Source organism: Sinocyclocheilus grahami, unplaced genomic scaffold (assembly GCF_001515645.1).
Source record: "Sinocyclocheilus grahami isolate Dianchi unplaced genomic scaffold, SAMN03320097.WGS_v1.1 scaffold130.1, whole genome shotgun sequence".
NCBI lineage: Eukaryota > Metazoa > Chordata > Actinopteri > Cypriniformes > Cyprinidae > Sinocyclocheilus > Sinocyclocheilus grahami.
This window is the reverse complement of record NW_015505309.1, coordinates 134367-144372: the sequence shown is the minus strand read 5'-3', so window position 1 is coordinate 144372 and position 10006 is coordinate 134367. Positions and strand designations below refer to the sequence as shown.

Genomic DNA, 10006 nt, shown 5'->3' with positions numbered 1-10006 from the left:
GAAACACCATTTTAAACCCCCCCCCCCCCCCTTAAATATATTTAATAAATCATAGTAGTTTTATTGCCAGTTGCATATTCATGTAGCCTATAGCCTATAGAATTCTAATACTACAATTATTTTGTCAATATTTTTACATTAAGTAATCATCAAAATGCATTTTAATTTTGTATTTTATTTAATTTTGTTTTTTTTTACACTTGTAATAGTGTGTTTTCTTACACACTTGTTTTATGTTTTGTTTTGTGAATTTCTCCAGTGACCAGCCTGAACAATGTAGCTGTTTTAACACAAACTCAAAAAACGAAAGTTCAACAAAAATCTAACTAAAGCCTGGCTCACACTATAGGATTTTTAGCCCGATTTAGCCCCGATTTCCCCCTCCTGTGAATCGGAGCAAAAATCTTGTCGAGCACCTCGATCGGTCCCGATGTTCGGCGCGGATTATCTGGTAATGTGAGGCATTCACCGATCGAATCTTGCACCTCCCAATCTGCTCGCACACAAATCGGGGCCACCCCGATCATATCAAACATGTTTGATATTTAGGATTTAAATCGGGATGATGACGGCTATATGATTACATCAGTACTCTCACAATAGCCAATGCGCGACCGCAAAACAGCTGCTGTACGGGCGGCCCCGTTGGATAGTGGAGACGGAGGAAACTGCTTCTTGACGTTTTATAGTAAAACGACTGTCTGTATAATGTGTCGAAAACGTATCACAACTGTAAGGAGAAAGCGAAGCACTGGAGTGAAATCGCCTCAGTTTTGAATGTACCGGGTGAGTGTAGAAAGCAGCTAGCACGCTAGCTAACATATGTAAACATCACTGAAATATCAATGATGATCTGCTGCGTGAGATCACGTGAGGCGCTCCCTCTGGCATGATAATCTTAATAATATCTTGTAGTGTGTGATGCGCCACGATGTTAAAATCTTGTAGTGTGTGCATGTTTAAGATTTGAGGCAAGATAATCTGCAAAGATTCTCCTTATGTGTGTGCTGCAACCAGATTTCATAATCGGTTAGGATTTTAAAACTCCTGTAGTGTGAGCCAGGCTTAAAGTGGGCAAAGACTGACAGATTAATCTAAAAATATTTTTAACAATAACGAGCAGATTAGTTAGTTATGCTTTCACGATACTTCGACAAAAATCTTCCTTAACATTATAAATATTCAGTAATGATAAAATGTACGTTTATACACATTTTGCATATGTGCAAGAATGAAGACCAAATGTGAGAATGCCGAAAAATGACAGAAAGACAACTTTCGCAGGCTTGTTTACAGTAACTTTGTTGATTAGTTGTAAGTCTAGAACTCACACACACACACCCACACCCACGCACACCTGTGTCACTTGACATAAAACAGTTCTTATAGGATCCAAACACGTATATCTTCTAGAACTTACTGTAGATAATTTTGCACATTCTCTCTTTATCAGTTGCCATTTTTCTCTGCTAAAAAGGAAACACTTAAACCTGGTGGTCGATGATAAGCATTTAATGCTGTTTACTACCATTTATTTTATAAATATTCTACTATGTTCAGTTGGTTTTTGAGTGTATATGTGGTTGTAGAATGTGTAAACAGCACTGGGCGGGATCAGCTTAGAGGTAAACAGTATGCATTCTGCATGGGTGTGAGTATAGAAATACACTCGGGCATCTATTTGTCTAATAATAAATTAGAAGGTGCAGTTGTCCACTATTAAGTAACAATATTTGTTCCTATACAATTAGGATGACATTTAGTGTTACTATGGAACAAACAGCTAAATGTACTGTATGGATCATGGAGATGTACCAGGATGTTTTTAAAAGCATGTCATGTGTCCATGCTATACGTGTATGCAAATCCTTTTTACTGTCCCGCTCATGTTTTGACGAGGGTTTTTTATTGTTCTTCCATTCTTGAGGTTGTATTTTCTGTGATGGGGCATGTTTTGATTAGCATGCTTTAGCCCAAAAGGGCTGTCCTTGTCATGCCAAGGGACACTGCTTAAACTTAATAGGGAAAGGGCCTGAAATGTTGTTCTTCACACGTGGTGGCTTCACACTCTTCCTGAAATGCTCACATTCATGCACATGTGGCTTATTGGCTCCAGTCACAGCAGAGACACACATGCCTGATGGCAACATAATTGCCCTAATCAGCATCTTAAATCAGTGCTCATTAACTCATCAGCAGCTGTTACAATGACGGTTGAATGTGTTACTGATGACTAAACGAATGGCTTCAGTTCAATAGAAGTCATTTTCTGGGTTCAGTACAAGTTATGCTCAATCAAAAACGTTAATGATGATTGCCACAATAATTCCACGTCAATCCTTTTCTCTAAAAAAAACAAGACGGTGGGTTACAGTGAATCTTAAAATACTTAATGTTTCAATAGTATCACCACAAGATATAATTATGTTATATTGCGGTTTTAGTGTGGGGGGAAAAACGCTTACTAACCTTTTCTGTGTAAAGGTTTATCTAATTTAACAACTTGATAAGTTGTAAATGAAAAGCCTAAAACCATAAAAAGTGTATAAATTATTATTTGACTTTACAACTCAAATAAAAATAAAAACGTTCATTATTCTAGAAAGTTGAATAATGTTTTTTAAAAGCAGCATTATGCCACAAATGCTGTTAACTGAACTTGTATTGAACCCAGAATATTCCTTAAAGACATAGCTGGGTGTTGTTCTGTTCCCCCGGTCATTGGCGATGATCTCCACTTTTCCATGCTGAAACACCCCCACACAGGAGTAGGTGGTGCCCAGGTCAATTCCAATAGCAACTCCTTTTGCAGATGACATGTTTGATTGTTTTAATGTAAACCTGTATTCAACAAGCAAAAGAAATTAGAAAAAAATTGTGATGTAAAACCACAAACTTTCTTTATAAAATGAATGTTAAAGTAATTTGTTTTGGATAATTGTCTCTATATAAATAATTATTTATTATGTTATTATGTTCACACTAATCATTTGAAAAACGAGAATAATGTTTTATTAAATATAATAACAATAAACACTCAAAAATATTGATTCATTAGGCAACTCTTAATCACATATTTGTGGATATTTAATCGTGAAACTGATGAGTGTAGGATAAAACATAATTTACTGTATACATTTCATGTCTGATTTCAAGCTATTGGTGTAACTGTTCACGTTTATGGCTTAAACATAAAAAAAGAACATTGGTAAATTTGAGAAATTTAACTTACCTTGAAAGAATTAGATATTTTCTGTCGGGCGTAATTGCGGTTCCTTGTCTAAATAGTACACTTCGTTGTGTCTCTCTTGTCTTCGTTCTGAACTGTCCCGAAGTACATACTGAAGAAATGGAATCAGTCGTGTTTTATATTCTCCGGCAGAGCTCTGTTGAAGTTTCTCGAAAGCGCCAGCGAGTTCGACCAATCAAAAACCTGCACAGCGGAACGGCTCCTCCCTCAAAACGGCATCATCGTGTAGTTCAGTCCTAGCTATTTTCTATGATGTGGTTTTAATGTGAAAACGTAAACGAAAAGCCTGAAACCACATAAACTGTGTACATTATTATTAAACAGCTTTACGTTTCAAATAATAATTACAAATATATTTAGTTTTTTTTTTTTTTTAATAAGTTGAAATTTTTTTTTTAAAGCAGCATTATGCCACAAATGCTGTTAACTGAACTTGTATTGAACCCAGAATATTCCTTAAAGTGGCATTTATCTATCGCTATGTCAAAGAACGGTTTATTTAAAAAAGAATATTCATTTCATCCACTTATAACTCATATGCATAAACACTTGTGTACATGTTTGCAGTCACTTGGCCATGCTGGACAGTGTTGCCTGTGGTCCTTGTCTTGTTTTAATCTTGGGGATGTATTGAACGTCAAACTTCTTTGTAACAGTGGAATCAGATATGAGCAGTAAAGTAAGGGTCATCTCATGTACTTTTGTGCTACAGTTTGACATTCAATATCTCTTTAGTAACTCCAGATGGTGTTGCGCTCTTAAGATGAATTGCATAATTCCACTATTAGTAATTAAACATATTTTGTATGTGTGAGGATCTGTGTGTTGCATTTGAAGAAGTCATTTAATTAGTGTTGGAAGGGTTTTTGGATGAAGGGTTAGGAAGATTATGTCATAGTCTCTCTTTTTTTTTTTGCTGTAGCTCATGCCAGGGTTCAACTAAGAAGCCTTCCAGGAGACATGAGGTCCAGGGACCATTTATAATTATAATTTAATATATTTATTTAATAATATATTATTAAATAAAAGTTATGTTTTACAGAAGTCATTTAGACACCTTTAAAGACTTTGAAAAAAGTAGTAAATATAGCAGAATTATAAAAATAAATAAAACATTACATACAAGTGCATGTATAAGAAAGGGGCAGATATAAAAAAGTTTCAAAAGGACAATTTGTTGAACATAAGAGACAGAGGTTTTATTAATAGTGTTTTTTAAACACCGTATTCTAAATCAGCTTTACAGACAACAAACAAACAGTAAATAAATAAATAAATGAAACTAAAGAAAATAATATGGTTTTTGCTTTCCCACAACATCCATCCATCTATCTATCTATCTATCTATCTATCTATCTATCTATCTATCTATCTATCTATCTCTCTGTGTGTGTGTGTGTGTGTGTGTGTGTGTGTGTGTGTGTATATACGGACCAAACTACACTAGAAACAAAGTCATAAACCCACACTTTGTGTGGATTTGTATATTAAAGCAATCACATGTTCGCGAAAGACAGTGCAATTCATTTGCCTATTCTTCTCTGTTTGGCCTAATTTCAAAGCAAAAGTCTGGAAGCATCCGGAAGTTTCCACTGAGCCGCTTCAGTGACAGCTCAGCTGACGCAACAGTGGCACGCGGGTCCTGCAGTGTTTTGATTGGTCTGATTCACTGGACGCTTCCAGAAGTGTGTAGAGTTTGAACGGGTGCGCGCTCTGGTGTATTTAAAGAGCGTTTCGATGGCAGCCGCTAACGAAACACTAACGAACAAACAACAAACCTGACTTTTTCCGCGACGGGGTGAAAATTATATTACTCTACGGTAAGTCCACCTTTATTTTACTGTAGTGACTAAACAAATAGGTCTACTTGATATGTTTCCCAGACTATTAACTTTGTATACGTACCTTTTATTAGATGTTATATAGGCAGTTTACATTATCCTAAATAAACTAGAAAATAGTACTCCCTGTGTTCCCTGTTGTATTCAATTTTCGCATAAAGAAAAAAAAAAATCAAACTTTACTTTGTTTATTTTAGGTTATTGTTATTATATGAGCACAAGACCTATAGATACATTATGTACCAGAAAACTATTTTTCCCCCAGGTTGTCTACTGTACAATTACACAGGATTGAAAACAGGATTTTTTTTTACCAAACTTTGTATAAAGATGATTCTCAACTATGTTATAACAGAATGATTTGATATACCATTTTTGTTTCTGCAAAATTTGTGTAAAATGGCCATAAACAGGGTTTCTCATTATATACAATGTATCTATAAACTAAATCTAATTTGCATATTAATGTGTTTTTGGGGCAACATGTAATGAAAAAAAGTGTAATAATGGGAGTAATATTTGACAAGATTTTCAGAATAATATATAATTTTTCATAGAATATTGATTTGATATACCATTTTTGTTTCTGCAAAATTTGTGTAAAATGGCCATAAACAGGGTTTCTCATTATATACAATGTATCTATAAACTAAATCTAATTTGCATATTAATGTGTTTTTTGCGGCAACATGTAATGAAAAAAAGTGTAATAATGGGAGTAATATTTGACAAGATTTTCAGAATAATATATAATATTTCATAGAATATTGAAACAGTTTATTTCCCTATTCATTTGTTGTGTCTCCCAAAACGCTAATAAACATGCTTTTAGTCCCAGTGTCCTCATATGTGGACATGTATGAAATCAACATCCTGTTTCGTAAAAGAAAGTCATATTTTGATTTGAAAAATTAGATAGATTTAAATGATAATTACAAAATATTATCATATTTCCATAAGAGTGTCACTAAATTAATATCAGACATATTTGAAGACCAAGGAGAGGGAGTGGTCATAGTGAAACATCCAAACATTTAGTATCTCTGAAAAGCCCTGAATGTGCTCTGTACAGGACATCCAGACTTGTAAACTGTGGCATGTATAGTCTCAGAGAAATACACCAAAATATAGTGTCCTCATATGAGGTCACAGGGTCTCAGGAGGATAACAGTCATAATACTAATAATGGCATAATGACATTTAAATTTTCTTTGCTCAACAACTGCACAACAATTGGCTGATACCGATTGTTTTGTGTGTGTGTGTCTGTGTTTTACTACAGGTACTTCTCACGCGGAGGATCAGGGGCCGCTGCTCAGGGGCCAACTATTGAAGAGGTGGATTAAAGATATTGACTTGTCACTTGCCTGTCAGAACTCCCTTAACATTTTGAGCAAGGATTTCTTATATGACATTATATTCCGTTTTATTTATCCACAAGCCACTTTAATTTAGTCAATATGTATTGACTGTAAATATGTAAAGATGTAAATACAAGCATGATTATCTTTTATGGATAATGAACTTTGTTAATAAAGTTTTTTTTTTTAAATTAAAACATATGCAATGTGTTCTCATTCAGAAGGTCTGGTTACAGACTCCAAGACAAATCATGGTGATGAAAACATTAAAGTAAGTTTATAATTTGGCAGAAATAATTTCATGACAAGTATCCTATAGAGGAACCAGTGAGTCTAGTGTAGGTGAGAAGATATTTTCACTGATAAGTGACGACATCACGCAGCACAATCAGTCAACATTCACTGTAAAAAACAACAAGGGTGACAACACAGATTTCAAACAAAAAGATAAACAGTTTACCATATCTTTGGTCTGTCTTCAGCTTTGTCAGACTCGCCAAAGAAAAGTCTTAAAATTCTCTTTTAAGAAAAAAGGGCAAGATTTAGGGTTAACACCTCGTGACATCAACTTGCTTTTTTAATATATTAATTTAGCCATTACCAAACCCAAGCGGAATAGGAAAAGGGATTAGGTCTAGGTGTTGACCCGACAGTGAGTCTCCACTCACTTAACACTTTAAAATGAATGTCTATAATGAAGTTGATACCATGCTTTTGTGGCATCAAATGAACCACAGATTTTTTCACAGCACTGATGAAAATATAAAAAAAATCTTATTTATTTCCACAATCAAATGATTGATTTTGAGTTGCACCTGCTGAGTGAAAAAAAAAAAAGAGTGTGAAAGAATGTTTACACCAAGCTGGCCTTGTGATAGCAGAGAAAGCTAAAACACTTGAATCAGAGACACAGCAGTTAGACGGACCACATGAATTCAACCTCAGAGCACCACTGCAGCGCTTGTCTCGTTGGTGTTGTGGACTGATGTTTTATTGCACAAATTGAGCAGAAAGTTGTTCTTATTACTGGATGCTCTTCAGGGATTGGACTCAGCCTGGCAGTGCATCTCGCATCAAACCCGTCAAAAGCCTACAAAGGTAACTGATGTGACGCAAAACAATGCATTTGTATGGTTCTTTTTAATTTACTCAGAGTTTATATGCATGTATATATATATGAAAATTACAGTTAACTTTAGTGAAAAGTCTACCTTGTGTGTAGTTATAATCACTATATGATTGACTATATATGTTTAGTCTATGCTACCATATGGAACCTGGACAAGAAGCAGCGGCTTTTGGAGAGTGTGAGAGGACTGCATAAAGACACTATGGCCATACTACAGATGGATGTGACAGAGCAGCAGTCTATACTTGATGCTTAAAGAAATGTTACAGAGGGCAGAATTGACATACACTCTTAAAAATAAAGGTGCTTCACGATGCCATAGAAGAACCTTTTTGTCTAAATGGTTCCATAAAGAACCTTTAACATCTAAAGGACCTTTCTGTTTCACAAAAGGTTCTCTTTGTGGCGAAAGAAGGTTCTTCAGATTACAAAAAGGTAAGAAAGAGATGGTTCTTTAAAGAACCTTTGACTGAATGGTTCTTTGTGGAACCAAAAATGGCATCGCTTGAAGAACCTTTTGAAGCACCTTTATTTTTAAGAGTGTATAGGTAAGAGAAAGAAAGACATTCTGGCCTTTCAAAGGGAAAAAGTTTGTATAAATGCAAGGTTAAAAGCCCAAATGAACAGGCACCTTTAAATTCACTGCTAACATAGAATATATGTATAAACCCATGTTTTAAGGGATCAATTATTTAATTAATTCCCTCCCAATATCTTTGTGTTAGTTTGTAATGCAAGTGTAGGTCTGATGGGTCCTCTGGAAACTCACTGGAAACTATACATGGAATGCTGGATGTCAATCTGCTGTGCACCCTCCGCACCATACAGACCTTCCTACCAGACATGAAGAGAAAGAGACATGGTCGAATCCTTGTGACCGGCAGCATCGGAGGATATAGCGCTTTATACAACACCGATTGTCAAATCAGCTTCACAGTAATAAACAGGAAAATAATAGTGTCAATGTTGCAGAATTAATCTATTATGAAACAAATTCAGTGTCAGTTGTATAGCAGCTCTACAGAAGCCAATAGTGTTTTTATTTAGCTTAATTTCTGTTCAGTGTTGATTTAGTTCAGTTCGATAAGTGTTAATATTACAGGGTTAGTGTCATTATCCAGCTTAATTCAAATTATTTTATTAAATAGTGTCAGTGCAGATGAATCAATAATACTACTATTAATATAATATGAATTGTCTTTTAAATCCCAACTGAACAAGCCAAAGGAAACGAGATCCATAAAATAAGATGAATTTACGTATGAAGCACAACTACAAAATAAGTGTAAAATTATAATTTTTTTTTTTTTAAGTAAAAAAATTATTTTCAGAGAATATCTCTTAAATTAAGTTTATTTTTCTTACAATCTTGGCAAATAGTTTTTTCTGCCTTGTTTTGAGCTTAAACCTCAGTAAATGTTGTTAGATTGCTTGCAACAAGAAATAAACATACAGTTTGAAAGAAAGAAAGAAAGAAATTAATTTAAAAATAAATAAATGTTCTCTGTCTGATACTCAGGACTACCATTCAATGAGGTTGAATGGTAGCAAATTTGCAGTAGAGGGTGCTTGTGAGAGCCTGGCTATACTACTCCAGCACTTCAATATCCAGTGAGTATTTTATGTGCACAACTGCAAACATGAGCAAATAGATTCATTTTTCCTATTAAATGTTCCAAAATGATCCTCAGATATATTGCTCAGGGACCCCTACACTATCCTAAATCCATCTAAACATTACAACTCCCGTGCTGCAGTGTGAGCCTGATTGAACGTGGACCAGTCAACACAGACCTTCCTGATGAACCTGAAGAGGACTGAGCCCAAGTTGACGCGCACACACGCTGCCTGTATGATCAGTACCTGCAGCAGCCAGTCTGTGTTCCATCAGGATATGAAACAGATATGAAATATTGATTCGAGTTTATTTTATATTCATTTTAAATTAATCTTAAAGCTTTCGTTAAGAACAAACAATCAGCCAAGCAAAACAATGAACACCACAACAATAATATTAATATTAAGGTCATATTAAATACCTCTTATTATTACAGTAATAATAAGAGGTAATTTTCACTATAATCACACATTTAATGAACGGCTATGGTATTCTTCATTTTGTTATTTCATTTGATTATCAACATTTTAGAGATTTAGTCACTCGAAACAGTTTTGAGGTTAACTGATCTAATTTTGTTTGTTAATGAGGTATTTGGGTTTTTAGATTTGATGTTAATATTGTTTTTATTTTTAAGTAAAAGGATCAAATTAGACCCTTTGGGTAACTGGAATGAAGAGTGGCATGTTGTTATAAGTGTGAATCTTTTACAGATACCACACATATTACCATGACTGTGTTAACGTGTTCCTCTCGCTCTTGTCTTTACTTTTAGGTGTGTAAAGATCTATGGCCTATATATATATA

At 34.6% G+C, this 10006-nt stretch overlaps 1 long non-coding RNA gene and 1 pseudogene across 1 annotated transcript in view; one reads left to right on the top strand and one right to left on the bottom strand.

Moving 5' to 3' along the window:
* LOC107590560 (uncharacterized) overlaps positions 1-6621 on the bottom strand; it is a 14880-nt gene extending 8259 nt beyond the window's left edge. The window contains exon 1 of the long non-coding RNA XR_001609801.1: positions 6372-6621. This is a non-coding gene — a long non-coding RNA (uncharacterized lncRNA). The remainder of the gene's footprint in view (positions 1-6371) is intronic.
* Positions 6622-6657: 36 nt separating this feature from the next.
* Positions 6658-9498, top strand: LOC107590594 (estradiol 17-beta-dehydrogenase 1-like; annotated as a pseudogene).
* The last annotated feature ends 508 nt before the right edge of the window (positions 9499-10006 follow it).